Source organism: Antechinus flavipes, chromosome 4 (assembly GCF_016432865.1).
Source record: "Antechinus flavipes isolate AdamAnt ecotype Samford, QLD, Australia chromosome 4, AdamAnt_v2, whole genome shotgun sequence".
In the NCBI taxonomy this organism is placed as follows: domain Eukaryota; kingdom Metazoa; phylum Chordata; class Mammalia; order Dasyuromorphia; family Dasyuridae; genus Antechinus; species Antechinus flavipes.
Window position 1 is genome coordinate 241,425,796 of NC_067401.1, and position 18,093 is coordinate 241,443,888.

The 18,093-nt window shown below is 35.2% G+C and overlaps 1 protein-coding gene and 1 pseudogene across 2 annotated transcripts in view; both read left to right on the top strand.

Moving 5' to 3' along the window:
- Positions 1-18,093, top strand: part of KCNQ5 (potassium voltage-gated channel subfamily Q member 5) — a 650,068-nt gene that overhangs the window by 578,731 nt on the left and 53,244 nt on the right. The window lies entirely within an intron of this gene.
- On the top strand, positions 7,943-8,253 carry LOC127559233 (60S ribosomal protein L37a-like; annotated as a pseudogene).

An 18,093-nucleotide genomic window follows, 5' to 3' on the forward strand; every position in this document is an offset into this window, starting at 1 on the left:
CAACCCTTAAGAGAGAATCCTGTGTATTTATTCAAAATTCATTCTTTGGCTTTGAGTGGAAACTATAAAAAACATAGTTTTACTTTTTTTAAGTTTCAGTAGGATTTCATTAATTCTTCTCTATAACCTAAAAAATCAATTATTTCTCAGATAAACCCCTGTTAAGACCAATGTGGGCTTTCTTTTGGTCTCTATTGTTTCAGATCAAACTTGGTTTTTCAGGCTGCCGTTAACTTTATACAATGCTATGAATTAGGAAAAGTCTCTGACTTTAAGCCACTTCTAATATAGCTGGTCTAACATAAAATCAACCTACCTCAGAGAAATGAATGCTGGATGACTCAGTCACTAAACCATATATAAGAATCCCTGTAGATCACATTAATTTAGAACACTATGTTTTCTATGAACACTATGAAACACATGTTTTATTGTAACTTATTTTCATAAATATTTCCCAGTTACATTTCAATCTGATTTTGGTCACACTAAGGAGTATTGTGGGTCATATATGGCACCCAGGCTGCATGGTTGTCACCTTTGATATAGTAGATAGAACTGGCTTCCAAGCCAGGAACACCTCTGATAAAAACTGACTAGGTAAGTCACTTAGCTCTCTAAGTCTGTACTCTCAATCCTCTAAGTCTGTAAATTGAAGAAATGGTGCCAACCTGTATTGGTAGACAAAGTTTCTTCATCTAGAACTTCCCCTCAATTCTATTCCTATGTCTAGAAAGAAAGATCTAATATAATTTGTTCTCTTCTTCCCTCCACTTCTTTTTTATTTCTAACCCTAACTCTGTTTCTAACTCTAATTCTCTCTAGATGGCCTTTCAGTTTCCTTCCAGGTTTAGAGTGATTATCTATAATCATATAATATCCATATACTTCTTCCCACTACATTCTCGCTTCCAGTAGTGCCAGTGTACTAAAAATTGTTCTGTTGAAGATTATCAGTATAAAGTAAGAAGAATAAGAATAAAAAGATTTAGTCTATCAGTTCAGTAGTGGTGATTTATAATGCTTTAATAGTCAACAATGGAATAAACATATAAGCAATAAAATATATAAATAATAAAAGAATTCAACTTTTACAGATAATCAACTTGGCTACACTGGCTTTTTTTTCATTTACAATCTCTCTTTTCTGCCTCTTTTTTTAAACCCTAATGCAAAAGCATTTATTTGAATAACCTAGTAATAGGATTTATTTTTAAAAGATTATTTTTATTTTTCAACTAAAAATTTTTTTATATATACCTCTTATTTTTTTCCCCTCATTGAGCAAATTAAAAACAAAACCAAAAACAAAACTTTGAAAAACAAATCCCTCAGTACACAGTCTGGCAATAGTAAGTCCTACATTAACTATATCCAAAAATGTTTGTCTCCCTCTGCATCCTGAATTCATCATCTCTCCATTATGAGATAAATGAGATGTCATATATGTGGATTTTTTTGGATTCCTTGTTCATCATTTCATTGATCAGAATTCTAAAGTTTTTCAGAGCTATTTTTTCCCTATAAATTGGGTAAATAATTCATCTGGTTCTGCTCATTTTACTCTGAATCAACTCACAAAGATCTTCCCAGTTTCTTTGAGTTTCTTCATTTGTTATTATTATGATGTAATAACAAAATTCACAGTAGAGCATTTCCTCTAAAACAGGGCATACTCTGCCACCAACATACATACCATTAATGGAAAGAGCAGGCAAATTTAGATCTCAAACACAAGAATTTTCCACTTAGGAAATATATGAGGAGGGACAACTAAAGCATACATCACTGCAGAGCCCCTGATGTTAACTCAAGATGTCTTTGTGTTATAGTCATTGGGTGTGATATTTGGATTGAGTATTTGGCTTTGTCCCTTGGCTCTGATCTTCCCTTCCTCTAGCTCTGGACTAAACTAAAGTCGTTGACTGGGAAATTGGCAAATCTTTCAGAGAGATCCAGAACCCTCACTTATGGCCACTGAGGAAGGACCCTTCCAGAGTCTTAGCAAGATTCCCACTCCAGGCACCAAGCTTTCTCCTTTCCAAAAACCTCTCCTAAAAGGTTAAGTTTAACCTTTTTCATTTACCTCTTTCTCCATCATCTCTTCTTTTTCCATCCAATTAACAGCTGTATATTTCCCACTATATTCTAAGCACTATTCTAGCTTTGCTCTTACTCTTGCATCCTTCTTCATTGGTCATCCACTTCAGCTAGGCTTTAGTGATTAAGGACCAATGTTCCCTCTCACTTCCTAATAATGTCCCAGAAGTAATCATTTCACTTTGCTCTGCATTGGTCAGAGACATGTATGGGCTATGGTGTTCAGTTGGGAGTACCAAATTTTTAAAAGGACTATTGACAAATTATGGTACATCCATAGGAGGACAAGAAAGATGATAAAAAATCTGTAAATTCTGTCTTATAAAAAATTGAAAGAGCTGTTTAATCTGCACGACAAAAGACTAAATAAAGTAAGATGTAGAAGCAGAGCAGTATAGAATTTTAGGGCTTAGAATTTTAGAGATGATCTTGCCCTGGCATCCCATTTTATGTATGAAGAAATTAAAATCCCAAAAGGTTAAATGACAACTATTTAGTGGCAGAACTGGGATTAATTAGGCATCTCCTAAGGATTTCTGCTCCATGTGATCTTTTCTACCCTTAATTGTCCATCTTCAAAGATTTTTCATATGAAAAAGGGAATAGGCTTGTTCCGAGAATAGAACTAGCACCAGTTTCAACTCAATGTTAAGGAAAAACTTTCTAATTTTTCTATCAATTATAACTATTAGAAATCAATAATAGAGGCAGCTTGATGGCACAATGGATAGAACACTGGCCCTGGAATCAGAAGACATAAGTTCAAATCATCCAGACCCTAACTAACTCTGTAACTCTGGGCAAATCACTTAACCCTGATTGTCTCAAAAAATTAAATTTTAGTAAATTTAAATTTCTTTTAATAACAATGGGAAATGAGCATTTGGGACTAAACACTAGGGGTAGTCAAAAAAAGGCAAAACCTGTCAAGGGATATGGTAAAAAATATATATATATATATATTCATGCATTTAGTGAGAAGTTAAACTGTATGACCCTGAAGAAGCCTTTCAAGCTTAATATTTATTGATTACCTGAGCTGTGCTTGTGACTTTACCAATGATGACTTCTCTGTCAGTTTTGAAGATGTCCAAGCAAAAGTGTATGAGAAAGTACTATGTTAGAAAAAATAGTATTTTTATTCTTGAGATTTTTTACCTACTTTTTGAATCAGTCAAAGAATACCAGTCACTATCTATTACCTTTTAATATGGCCTCTTCTATCCCTTACTCCATTGCCAACAAACTTTCCCCAATCAATAATCAAGAAAAAGTCACTTATTGTCCTGACATTTGGCTATTTCTCACTTGATAATCTTTCAACTTAGACCACCACCACCACCTTTCCCTTTCCATTTCTTCATTCTTATTCCAAAGCTAAAAGGTATCACTTTGGAGAAACTTGCAAAATCTACCCAATTTTATCTAATGTATGTTAGTTATTGTTTATCCTTTGTTCTTGAAGAGGACCATGATATCAGGGAGGTGATATCATGACAGACAAGGGAATTGGATCTGGGTAAGGGAGAGCTGGGCAAGGTCACCTATCTCACCTTCCACTCCAAAGATCAAGACAGCTAGAGATGGATGAAATAGGAGACCTTGGACTTTTTAAGTTAAGGCCTTCAACAGGTGTCACTGACTGAGGCTGCACCCATTCAGTGATAAAGGTTAGGTAGCAAATGAGACAAAGAATCTCTTTCACCTATTCAAAAAAACAAAAATCTAAATAAATAAGTAAATGAATGAATGAATAATATAAAAAGTACTCAACTACAATTTCAGAAAATAAACTAGATTTGATATGCTTTTATACTTAATTGGTATGTTTTATGAATCAACTTCCTTTAATTTATTTGATATTCATGGGCAGAACACTATTCTAAGAAATATCTAGTGTAATAAATGCATGAGAATCAGTGTGGAGGTTGATAGAGGCCTGGCATTTGAACCAGAGAGACTTGAGTTCAAATCTTCTCTCTGAACAGGTCTTAGTCTCTAACTGCTCCTAGATGACTCTTTGAACCCTAAGTGACAATGGTAGCTCCTGAGTTTACCAGGACAAAAACATGACCAATCTCATTTAGTTCCTTACTACGGCCCAGAAGATTTTTTGATTCTACCCTTAGTGACTTCTTTGGAGCAGGTAGGTACCACAGTAAATAAAGTGACAGATCCAAAATCTGGAAGACTTCTTCCAGAGTTAAAATCCAGATTTTGCTACTTAGTATCTGTGTGACCCTGGGCAAATCACCTAACCCTGTTGGCCTCTGTTTCCCCATCTGTAAAATGAGCTGAAGAAGGAAACACAAAGCCACTCCAGTATCTTTGCTGAGAAAATCCTAGATAAGCTCATAAAGAGTTAGACACAATAACAATGACTCCCTTATTCTCCCTTGGTGTCCCATTCCACACAATTTTTCTAAAACTTTTCCTCTCTCTTCAAATTTTTATGTTCCTCACCCCCATAATTATAGTAGGTAATGGCTTATATTTTACTGAAAAAGTTAAAGCTTTCTAATTTAGGGCTCTCTAGTACTTCTCAATGGTAGCATTCTTTCTCCCTTCCTTCCATCCTATCTTATAATAAGAGGTATCCCCAATCCCTATTAAGGCTAATTAATTTCCTTGCCTGACTACTTGATCCCATCACCGTCTTCTCCCAGTACCTTGTACCAACTATTATTTCCCATTTCTCTCATTCAGCTGTAATTTCTCCTTTGCCCTTAGTTTGTTTCCATCTGCCTAAAAATCCCCCAATCCTTGGATCTCTCTTGGTCCTTCAATCCCATCCAGTTTTTGTCCCATCTCTCCTCCGACTTTCGTACCCCAATTTCTTGATAATAGTGTTTGTACTGAAGCAGCTAGGTGATGAAGTGGATAGAGCATTGGTACTGGAGTCAGGAGAACCTGAGTTCAATACAGCTTCAGACACTTAACACTTACTATCTGGGCAAATACCCTAATTGTATTTCAAAAAAAGAAAGAAAATATAGTTTGTACTTATAAGTGTGTGGTTGTTGTTGTTTTTTTAACTAGATTTCTGATTTAATACATCTAAGTCCTAGGCTCTATAACTTTCTCTACCACTACAATTCAGCACGTTTTCTCCAACAGTTTTTGAGAATTGTCCTGCAACCCTGAGAACTTAAGTGATTTTTGATGGGTCACACACCCAGTATGTCATGAATCTGTCTTCCTTACTGAGTCAGCTTCTCAATCCACCATAATATTGCCTCTACCTTTCAAGGATTCATAACTTTTTTGTGTGTTGTGGAGCACTTTGGCAGCCTAGCAAAATCAATGGACTGCTTCTCAGAGCTATGTTTTAAAATGCATAAAAATTACATAGGATTGCAAAGGAAACTAATTATATTGAAATAGTTATCAAAAAAAAAAAATTAACATGTTCTTGAACTTCAGGTTAAGAAGCTTTCACCTAGATTCTTACCTAAATTCTATATTTCATCCAACTCTCTCCCCACCCTGGCTCCTATCGCAATGCTCTGTACACAGCACAAACATAATAAATATATAATTGAACTGAATTGAATCTAGTCCCATCTGTGTCATAAAAAGAGCCTCCACTCAGGGAGTTTTAGTCAATTCTATTCATTTTAATAAGTTTTATTTTTCATGCCATATGGAACTATGCTAGACACAGTGGGAGATAAACATGAGATAAAAAATGTGTTCACTTCCTCAAACAACTTATAACCTTATATACCTAGTTTGAGGTAAGAGTTTTGCTCTGCTTCATAACCCTTTTTCACAGGGTTTTGTGTAACCATGGAGAAAAAAAAATAATCTTCAGAATTCTTCAACCTCTGATTTTTCAGAGCCATTCTATTGTTGACCTCTAAAAAAGGCACAAAATTAGCCCTTATACAAATCCCAGAATCTAACCTATATTGGAGAAGCACCATTCATAGATCTCAAATTATTTCCTTTCGCAATGCACAGTTGGCCATTGACTTCACAAAAACATACAAATATGACACAAGTTTAAAATTATATTTAATAGCTTTCATGATGTGTGGTACTTGATAAAGAAGAAAAAAGGGTTTAAACAGAAGTCTAGATCTTTTTTCTTTTTTTTTTTCTCAAGGATATACCTGACAGGAAAAAAAAAGACAAAATGTTCATTGGTTTCTCTCTGCTCTCTTTTGTATGAAATTCAGTGCATTATTCAACCATACCCCAATACCTCTTTTCTCCACCTGATTTTGGCCCAACTCTTTCTAATTTTTGGAATCAGAAAGTCTCTGTTGGGAGCTTAGAGGTCATTTAGTTAAAATACCATGGAAGTATGAATCTTCTTTGCTGAATGGCTGGCAAATGGTCATTTAGTTTTGCCACATCTATTGCAGAAAAACCGTGTCTCCCTTGCCTCCAACTCATGAAAGATTCCTTCTTTTGTGAATCTGTTATAGGAGCAACTGATATTCCCATCAGTCATACAGAACTGGTGACTAACAATTGCCATAGATTTCTCCCTATGATATTTTCCATGATTCCATTTTTTACTTAAGAGATTTCACAAGTCATTGAATCTTGCCACCAATCATTTGAAGCTAGCTTGGTGAGTTGTTTAAAAAAAAAATAGTGTTTATGTTATACATTAGCATATTTTTAAATTGAATACTCTTAAGTGTTCATTAGCTAAATATGTTCTAACTAAATAGACTGCCAACTCCATGTTTAAGTAATTTGGGGAATCAGTCCTATCCATGCCCCTTTCTCATCTATATGCTATAAATTCATCTCTTCCAGCTTCCCTAATTAATAATTATTGCTAACATTGACATAATATTTCGAGATGTACCAAACACATTACATACATTATTTCATTTGACTCTCATAACAAATTTATCAGGTAAATAATATTATTATTTCCATTTTACAGATGAAGAAATTGAATCTTAGAGAGATTAGGTGTCTTCAGTTAGGGTCACACAACCAGTTAAGTGTTCTAAGGCAGGATTTGAACGTAGGTCTTCTTGACAGTAATGTCCAGTCATTTTAATCATTATGCAATTCAAAATCCTACCATGTGTCAGGCATTATGCTATGCTACAGAGGAAAATACTCATTGCCTTTAAGGCACTTATATTTTTGTTGTGGGGGAAGGAAGTAGAAGAGGCAGGGTGGGAGACAACATTCACACAAAATATTAGAGAGTAATTATAAATTAAACACAAGTATTACAGAGTAAATATAAAATAATTTTAAGAGGGGAAATTTTAATAACTAGGTGTTCCAGGAAAAGCTTTAACTAAGAATCAGTCTTGAACTGAGCCTTGAAGGGAGCTAGGAATTCCACTAGTTTTGGAGAAAATTCATTCTAAGCATAAAAACTTTAATGAAAATATTGTGTTCAGGGAATATCAAATAAAACAGTTTTACTAAAATGTAAAATCAAAATGACAGAGTAATACATCAACCTAGAAAGATAAGTAAAAGACTTTTAAGGTGAAACTGAGAGGTTTGGATTTTCTCCTAGAGATGCTAAGAAGTCCCTGTAGCTTGGGAGAAGGGGGAGGAGGAGAGAAGAGGTAACATGATCAGATTAGCCCATTGGGAAATACAATTTGACCCCCATGTGGAGAATGAATTAGAGTAGAGAGAGACTAAAGGCTGTGAGACTAATTAGCAGACTTCTGTTCAGGAGAAAGGTGATGAAGGCCCAGACTAGAGTGGAGGTTGAGAAAAGGGGATAAATGAGAGTTAACAAGACAAAGCAATCAATTGGATTAAAATAATTTTCCAGAGACTCCAAAACTCCAACTATAGATTATATATAATACTTTCCTCTCCGAGCTCCAGCCCTGCAATTGGCAACATGGCTAAATGTACCAAGAAGGTCAAAATTGTTACTAAATATGGAACACATTATGGTACATCCCTCAGAAAAACAATGAAGAAAATTGAAATTTGCCAACATGTCAAGTATACCGGCTCCTTCTGTGGCAAGATCAAAATGAAGAGGTGGGCCGTGGATATCTGACATTGTGGGTCCTGTTTGAAAACAGGAGCTGGTGTGCATGGATCTACAATACCATCTTAGCAATCACAGTCAAATCTGCCATTCAGAAGATGGAAGGAATCGAAAAACCAGTAAAATTCTTCTTAGCAAATATTTGTAGCCCATAACCCAACAATAAATGGGTTAATTTGTGAAATTAAAAAAGATTATATATGTATATATAATATAAGATGTTGTGTATAATAACAATGGGAAGCTAGGTGGCACAGTGGATAAAAGTCCAGATCTAGAATCAGAAAAACTCATCTTTCTGGGTTCAAATCTGGCCTCAGACTCTGACTAGATAAGTAGGTCTGGGCAAAGTCCAGATTGCCTTAATTTTCTTATCTGTAAAAATGAGCTGAAAAAGGAAATAGCCAACCACTCCAGTATTTTTGCCAAGAAAATCCCAAATGGGGTCATAAAAAGTCAAGACACAATCAAAGAGACTGAACAACAACAATAATAGCAAAGCTATTGATTGGTCAAATTGATCCTGCTCTTATTTAGGACTACTAAATAGTAGTCCTGTTACTATTTTTTTCTTATATTTTCTGACACCACTTGCAAGCATTTAGCAGCCTCTGCTAGTGTGTCTACCAACAAAACAAAAGAAAGAGTTAATGGGAAATTTCTTAGGGGTGTTCTCATTTCCCCCAAGTGATGAAGGAAGGAAATGTTGTATACCCAGCTATAGTAAAACCAAGCTCTATTGGATGGAGCTGGAGTCCAGCGGAACTGATTCACCGAGCCAGGACCATTTACTATGGAGAATGGTTAAACACAGGCCACCCAGGGAAGCAGAGCAGAGCTTACCAAGAATTTGGAATGTTTCTGCTAACCACTCAGCTAGTTTCATGTGATCCGCCTCCAGGGAAGGCACCAGCTGTCTTGGCCAATATGGTGGAAGGGGTCATGGCCAAGGCAAATTGCCTATCTGTCCATCTCTTTTACTTTGAACTGAGGCTATTTGTATTAAGGGAGGCTGGTGAAGTGGTTGACTGGAAATGATGGAAGCCAAACCCTTCCCTTTTAACCTGAATTTACTATCAGCAGTTTGGAATCAAGCTGCCAGGCTCTGGGCAGTGGTTGCTCCAATTACCTAAATCAATACTGGAATCAGTCCTTCTGGGTAATTGAAACTGCCTTGCCCAAATCAGCCAGCTTTTTGTTTTAATGAAGGTAGTCACCCAGGAGCATAGCCTAACCTAGATTTTGCTATTTGCAATTTATCATTTTTCTCAGAAAAAAACAAACAAACAAACAGCTTCTATTTATCATTTTCAAAGGCAAATTTTCAGTTTTTCTTTTAAAAAAATTTTTTTAGTTTATGTCTATTAAAAAAATTTTCCACAAACTGTGGGTTTTATGTTAAAATAATATTTTCTTCAGAGAATAAACTAAGAATCTTACAAGTAAGACTAGGGACTCCTATGATTTCACTACTTTTGTAAATTCCTACTACCAGTTGCAAGCCAATTAGAGTCTTATAAAGTTTTGTCTAGAGCAGAGAAGTGACTCGGTCAGTATGTGTCAAAGAAAGGATTTGAACCCAGTTTTTCAGGCATTAAAGTCGTTTCTGAATTCTTTTCCACCTCATCTAGCATATAGTAGGCAGGTAATAAATAGCTGATGGATGAATAGGTAAAAAAAAAAAAAAATTGAGATTTGGCCTGTTCATCATTGCCATCTTCTATTAAGAACTTTATTCTGACATTAATGCCTGCCTACAGAAAGAAGAAATATCCCCATTTATAAGATATTTGAGGATGATTGATAGAGTCATGGCTAATTGCATACCTAAACCACACTCTTACATGTGGTCTTCAAAGGAGATCTTCAAAGTTGCCACAAGCAACAGAGAAAACCATAGCTAAGAGATCAGAGAAAATGGCCTAAAGACAGAAACCTGAATTAGATATCCTGGAGGAAAAACTGGAGTATCTCTTAGATCCCTTCAGGGAAACATGCAGCCCAGGAAAGAATAGAAGTAACAACAGCTAGAAGCAGCTAGAGATAAGCTGGGCAATGCAACAATGGAAGGGTCCCTGGAAAATGGAGGAATTCCAGAAGATAATGTCCCAGGCACAGAGGAGTACATCCTGAGCAATGCTGAGTTCCTGAACCAAGTGGGATAGTTTTAGTGCGAATCAGAAGCAAGGGCCTTTGAATACTGAAGGACAAAAAAAAATTGATGTGAGTAATGATTCAAAGGGTCAAACTCAGGCCTTATTCTTCACTAATGCTGTTAATTCTATGAATTGTGAAGGATAAGGGGATGAGAATCCACTTTTTGGTAATCCTAAGTACTTTCCAAATTCCCACAAAAAAAGGGATAAGGATCTCCAGGTCCCTTGCAAGCAATTCTTTGAAGATAGGATATGTTTTCATCTGGTCAAGAAAAAAACAACACAGAAAAAGTCTTGAACTCATCTACGAAAAATCAAAATATCTGTCTTTCCCCTCCTGTGGGCCCTATAGTCAGCCCTGTTGGCCTATGTAGCCGCTTAGGCTTATTATACTATGCTGGGACAGTAGTCTCCTCCCCCCAATCAATCAATCATTTAGGGGTATGGAGAGGAAAAAAGGGAGGCAAAACTATCATCACAGGACTATACCAAAGGTATAAATGGTAAAAATGACTTGACAAAGTGAATACTTACTAAAGAGGGGAGATTTTTCTTCACTGTTTCAATCCTTGGGTTCAAGTACTTTGTGTTTCGCATTTTCTGTCAAGTGAAACAAAACCATGCTATATTCAATGTGTTGTGGATCTGAGCGCTTGAATAAGGATTGAAGGTCCTTCTCCCTTTTTGTGGAGACCTGGACATGAGCTAAATTCAAAAGCTCCTATGAAAAATCCTCAGAGGAGGCAGAGGCAAATAATAGATATAGTATATAAATAAAAAATATAGATATATTCTCCTTGATGCTTCTATCAACGTGATGCTGTGGAAAGAGCACTGATTCTACAATCAGAGAACTTGGAGTCTGAACCATAATATTCATGTGGCAAATCACTTTCTCTAGGCCCGAGTTAAATTTTCTGTAAAATAAGAGTTGGACTAACTAAAATCTCTTCCAGTTTTAGGCCTGCAGTCCTAAATCCAGAGTTTCCATCCTGAGCTATAGGTTATCTATCAATAAGTGAATGAAAGAACACAGCTACATTTGCACATTCATCTTCATGGATAAAAACCCTAGATTTCTTTAAGGAATAGATTCTAAATTCTATAGGAAATGTTCAGCAGTGAAGCTCCTCTAGAATTGCAAGTGTATTTTATGCTACTCAAAGGAAATATAATCTCTCCTCCTCACTCTCTCATCTCATTTTCTTTCGTCCAGGACAGAGGTAATATTAATACCTAACTACAATACTTGGAAATCTAAAATTAACAAATGCAAAATTATATGCTCACATGAACTTTATTCTCTAGGAAGCATTCCATGGAATCCTATTTGTTGAAAAGCTATAGCAATAATGACACCCTGTCTCCCCAAAAAGGCAGCTTTCTTCATCATCAAAATAATCAGATTTTAATCAAATAATTTACATGAACAGGATTGCTCATGCTGAAGCTGAATACTTTACTGAAGATAGCAGAAATCTTTGTTCTCTCTTAGAGGCAGGGACAGGAAGGCTTGGTTTGATATGTTTCCTTTATTTTAGTTGTTTGATATTAATTAGCTAAAACGCATATGAGGACAAGGGCTTATGCGGCTTTTTCTTTGAATTCCCAATGCTTAAAATAGTACTAGCATGGAATAAGTTTTAATAAATCTTTATTGATTGATAACATTATTCAGAATGTCAGCCATAGATGTCAATGTATACAATAATTAGATGATGGTTTAAAATGATAATAAAAAGCTCTGGATTGCTTTGCGATTTTCACTGCAACTAATTAGGAGTATGTGAAAGCATATTCTAGCCTTTCCCTTTGAGTAAAGATTGTAAATATGGCAATATATACAATTAAGAAGAACAAAGAAAACAAAATAGTTTAGCATCTTCTTATTCTCTTTATGAGCCATTACTAAGCCATTATTGTGACGGAATCAGCAATTTTTGTTGTAGAGAAATTGAACTAATTGTTTTTAAAACCCTCTGATGCTACATATCATTACTCAAAACACAGTCATCCTTTAATTATGTGTCAGGAACTAGTCCATGAAATTTTGCCAGTATTTTTGCAGACTATTTTTCAAACTCTAGCCTAAAAAAAAATGTTAATAGAGAATCTAGGAATATAGGAATGGGTAACACAATTTGCTTAACTGAAGATGCCAAGATAATATATGACTTATGTGTTCAGCCAATACAAAGAATAGCTTTAATCTTAAAGAGAAAATATTTAGTTGTAGTATCTTACATAATATCTCCTTGTTAGCCACATTTAGTGTTACTAAATATTGTTGATTAGCAAATAAAGGGACAAAACCAAAAGAAATCAAGAGTGCTAAGTTACAAAATGTTCTCATTAACATATTTTGATGGACAAAATTAAATTATAATTATGATAATGCATCTACCATATTAATCATTGATATTGAGATATGTTCAATGGCACAGTGAATAAAGACCTGTAGTCAGGAGGATTCATCTTCCTGAGTTCAAAACTGACCTCAGATACATTATGTGTCTCTAGACAAGTCATTTAATCCTGATGGATAATAATAGCACCTACCTTCTGGGATTGCTGTAAGGATCAAATAAGATAATAATTGTAAAGTGCTTACCATAGTATCTGGTATATTGTAAGAGCAATATAAATGTTAGCAATTATTATTATTGCAGCCTCCTGAATGGGGAACTAGGAAATATAGGAATAGATATCTGCTCAGAGAAAAGCCAGAAGCTTTAAATAGGTTATACAGGACAATAATTACTTTTTGAGAGTGCTGAGATGGAAGTCCAAAAGCAGATGATATCTGCATCAGAAGCATCAAAATTCAAGGAGTGCTTAAATGAGATAAAATCAAAGACAGACTATACAAAAGTTCAATACCATGACAATTCAGGACAACTGGGGTTACACACTGTACTTCTTGTAAGATTTTGCAAGCTTTTATAACTAAATAAATGCTTCTCTTTAAATGGAGGACATCATTCTCACAATTAGTCGGCATCCTCCTCAGTTCCTCAGGCTTGTTCACTCAGCTTTTAAATTATAATATTTTTATTTCCACAATATATCTTGCTTACTTCTTTTGATTCACATAGTCACTGTTCTCTTTCAAACTCTCATTATTTCTCACCTAGCTATTGCAACAGTTTTCTAATTGCTCTCCCTGCTTCCATACACTTTTCTCTTCAACTTATCTTCCTCTTAGCTACCAAAGTGATTTTCCTAAAGCATAGGACTGACCATATCACTCTCTCGATCAATAAATTTCATTGGTTCATGTCAAGAAAGCCTATATAATAAATACTAAAGATTGTGTTCAAAGCTAATCTTAATTCTTAAGTATTAATTCTTAATACTTAAGGAATATAGTATAAACCTCTTTGTTTACCTTAAAAAGCTCTTTATAGACTAGATCTAACCTACATTTTTGGTCATTTTACAAACCATTCCCCTTCATGCTCAATGTAGTCTAGATAAACTTCCCCTCTCTCCCATTTCCATGCCTTTGTATCATCCATTCCTCATGCCTGAAATGCAACCCTTCCCAACTTCCACCTCTTAAAATCCTCGGCTTTTTTCAAGGTTCAACTCAAGAGCCATCCTCACTATTAAACCTCTCCTGGTTCCTCTCAGCTTCTAGTGCTTTCTCCCCAACAATGACCTTGTATCTCTTTTAGTGAAAGCATTATATATGGAGACTCGACCATAGTGTCAATAAAATCTGGGTTCAAGCTCTTCCTCTGGCACATACTGCATCCTCTTTTTCCAGTATTTTTATACATTATACTCCAACTCCCCCAAGTATTCTATGATCCAATGACATTGGTCACCTCACTATTACTCAGACAGGATATTTCATCTCTAGTCGTTGGGCATTTTCACTGGCTGGCTCACAAACCTTGTTCTCTCCTTCTTCATTTCAATCTCCTACATTCTTTGTTTCTCACCAAATTTCAACTAAAGTCTTACCTTCTGCAAGAAATCTTTCTTAATTCTCCTTAATTCTAGTACCTTCCTTCTCCTGAATCTCATCAACATATCCCTTGTTTGGATATAGTCTTTTGTATGTTCTCTCCCCTATTTCACTGTGCGCTCCAAGAAGTCAGGAACTATCTTTTTGCCTTTCCTTGTATTGCAGTGCCCATCACTTAACAGGAGCTTAGCAAATATTTATTTATTAACCAACAAACTGGTTGTGTAAAGATGGATAAATTATTTTATCTTTCATTACTCTAAATCAAGATTATTAGCTGAAGAAAAGCTATCTACCTAAAGGGAGAGTTTCACATCAGAGAATTCCCCTTATCCAGGAAATCTCAAAGTGCAATTATCCCTATATAATCTTTATTTGTACCTGTTTTCTCTATTCCCCCTGCCTTACCAAAAAAATCTAAGTTCCTTGAAGGCAAAGACTATTTTGCATCTGTTTGTGTAAAACTGGGACCTAGCACTGATATTGGCTCATAGTAAATATTTTAAAATATTTGCTGATTAATAATCCAGTCCAGACCTTCCATGTTCCCCTAAATAAGTCATGTTTAGGCAGTTTTCCAACAACAACATTATTTTCTAAGGAAATGACTGTCTCTAAGCAATGGCCAGCACTTGAGAGAACATACTATTCTCTAGGCAGAAACAACAGGTGGGAGAGGGATTTTGGTGTAGGGCAATGGGGTCAAACTCAAATAGTAATGGGGCCACTAAACTGTATATAAGCCTCCCTATGAATTTCATATGAACTGACCAAATATTATACCACATATTATAATTAATTATAATTAGCCACATACCATAATTATTTATACTTAATGTAATTAACCACATATTGTATCACATGTTTTATTGTATTTTATTTATTTTTTTAAATCTCTCCCTATTATATTTTAATCTGATTCTGGGCCACGGAATATTATAGGCCACATATTTGACCCCTCTGATGTTGCTTAATAGAGACCTGTCTCAGATCAGGAAGGCTTTGGTTTAAGTCCTGCCTCTGAAATACACTGACTGGGTGACCCTAGAAAAGTCACTTAGCTTCTTAGTTTCCCCAAGAAAGACCTTAAATGTGTAGTGAAATTGGGAAGGGTTTCTTCTCCAGGATTAAATCAATGGTTCTGTTCAAAAAAGGGGGAGGATTCAAAAACAAGTGGGGATTCCCTGAGGAAACATAGTCACAATAATTATGAATTATTATTTACAATGAAATTATTAGTGGGAGAAAAATAACAAGCTCTGGCAGCTCTTGAAGAAGAGGAAGGTTTGGCATGGTGACCCATGTTTGTATTCCTAGGCATTTATTAGTGGATCACTTGATTTCAGGAACTCGGAGGCTCTGAGCTGTAGTGGATAAGGAATAACCACTCAGGTGTTTTCACTAAGCGTGACACCATTATGGTGAGTGCCAGGACCTCTAAAAAGAGAACCAATGAAAGGCAAACTGTCATGGTCAAAAATAAAGCAGGTCAAAGCTCCCAAGCCCAATCTGTAATAGGATCTGCCCATGACTAGCCCATCTACATTTTAAGCCTTGGCAAGATAGCATTAGTCAATATTTTAAAAGATGGGGGGCCCCATTACTGGGTCTGTATCCCAAGGAAATCATAAAGAAGGAAAAGGACTCACATGTGCAAAAATGGTTGTAGCAACTCTTTGTGGGAGCAAAGAATTGGAAGAGGAGTGGATGTCCATCCATTGGGGAATGGCTGAACAGGTTGTAGTACATGAAAGTAATGGAATATTATTGTTCTATAAAAAATGATAAACAAGGTGATTTTAAAAAGACCTGGAAAGATTTACACAAACTGATGCTGAGTGTAACAAGCAGAACCAGGAATATATCGTACACAATATCAGCAAGAATGTGGGATGATCAGTCATGAAACACTTGATTCTTTTGAATGGTTCAGTGATCCAAGGCAATCCCAATAGACTTTGGATAGAAAATGCCATCTGCATCCAGAAAATGAACTATGGAGATTGAATATAAATCAACACATATAATGTTCACTTCTTTTTTCTGTTTTTTTTTCTCTCCCATAGTTTTTCCTCTTTCAACATAATTCATAAAGCGATGTGTATTAAAAATAAATAAATTTCAAAAAAAAGATGGGGTCTCCTCTAGGGATCACTATTATTTCACTCTACCTGCACTTGGTTTATTACTATAGGAATGACTGCTACAATCCTCTATGGTAACTATGTACTCAAAGATTATTATAAATAAAAAATATTTTCCAACAAGTCTTATAACAGTAGACTTGGGGATAACTGTAAAGATGCATGGCAAACCCATCCAGGTTAGATGGCTTTCCCAGATTCAAACTGGTGGTCAGTATGGCACCCCCTTGTTCTTGGTTCCTGATTCCTAGGCCAGTAGTTTTTTTCTATTTTTTGTATATTTCCCTAACTTCAATCTCATAACAAACTAGTAGTTCTTTCTATATTAATTATCTCTGAAGTAATAAATTTACATATAAAAATACTATAATTGCATCTACATATGATTCTTACTTAAACCCAACTCATTTGCATGTCATAGCAATACCTCCCTGATGTCATAGTCCTCTTTGAGAACAAAGGACAAACTATTATCTATAATAAATTTTTAAGAATTAAAAAGCTATCATAATAATTATTAATTGGTACAGACTTATAATTTTATTACTATATAGAATTTCCTGTATGGAAACTTTCTTCATAAATATAAATTGTCAATATATCTCAGCCAGGAATCCTATCTTAAATATTTAATGTCTCTCAATTTCCATTTCCTCATCTGTAAAATGGGTATAATAATATATATTATAATGTATTAACCATATATTATGTGTAATACACATATATAATATATAATAATTAAGTAATACATATAAAGTGCTTTTAAAAATATAAAGTGCTATATAAATGCTAGCTACTATTATTATATCTTATATCATACTTCTTTTCTTTTTTAATAACTTTTTATTGACAGAACCCATGCCAGGGTAATTTTTTACAGCATTATCCCTTACAATCACTTCTGTTCCGATTTTTCCCCTCCTTCCCTCAACCCCCTCCCCCAGATGGCAAGTAGTCCTTTATATGTTGAATAGGTTACAGTATATCCTAGACACAATATATGTGTGCAGAATCGAACAGTTTTCTTGTTGCACAGGGAGAATTGGATTCAGAAGGTAAAAATAACCCGGGAAGAAAAACAAAAATACAAGCAGTTTATATTCATTTCTCAGTGTTCTTTCTTTGGGTGTAGCTGCTTCTGTCCATCCTTGATCAACTGAAACTGAGTTAGATCTCTTTATCGAAGAGATCCACTTCCATCAGAATACATCCTCAAACAGTATCGTTGTTGAGGTATATAATGATCTCCTGGTTCTGCTCATTTCACTTAGCATCAGTTCATGTAAGTCTCGCCAGTCCTCTCTGTATTCATCCTGCTGGTCATTCCTTACAGAACAATAATTATATCATTCTTCTTCTCCTCATAGTAATTACTAATATAATGTCATTAGAATTGTGGCTGCCCTTTGAATACTATTTGAAAACTCTTCTGCAAACATGAGCTTAGAACATTTCTTTTCTTCTTAACTTGCCAGCCACAATTTTCTTTTAAATATGCCATCAGAGCACCACATAAAAGTGGCATCCACAAATGTCATAGAAAAATCATTAGGCTAAATACTTTTTTCCAATTAAAGGCCATTAATTGGAGAGGTAGAGAGAGGTTTTGATCCTGAGCAAATCACTTAATCTCAATCTACCTTAGTTTCTTCATTTGCAAAATGAAATCATAATAGTCCTGACTTCTAATAGTTGTTGTGAAGATCAAATGAGATAATATTT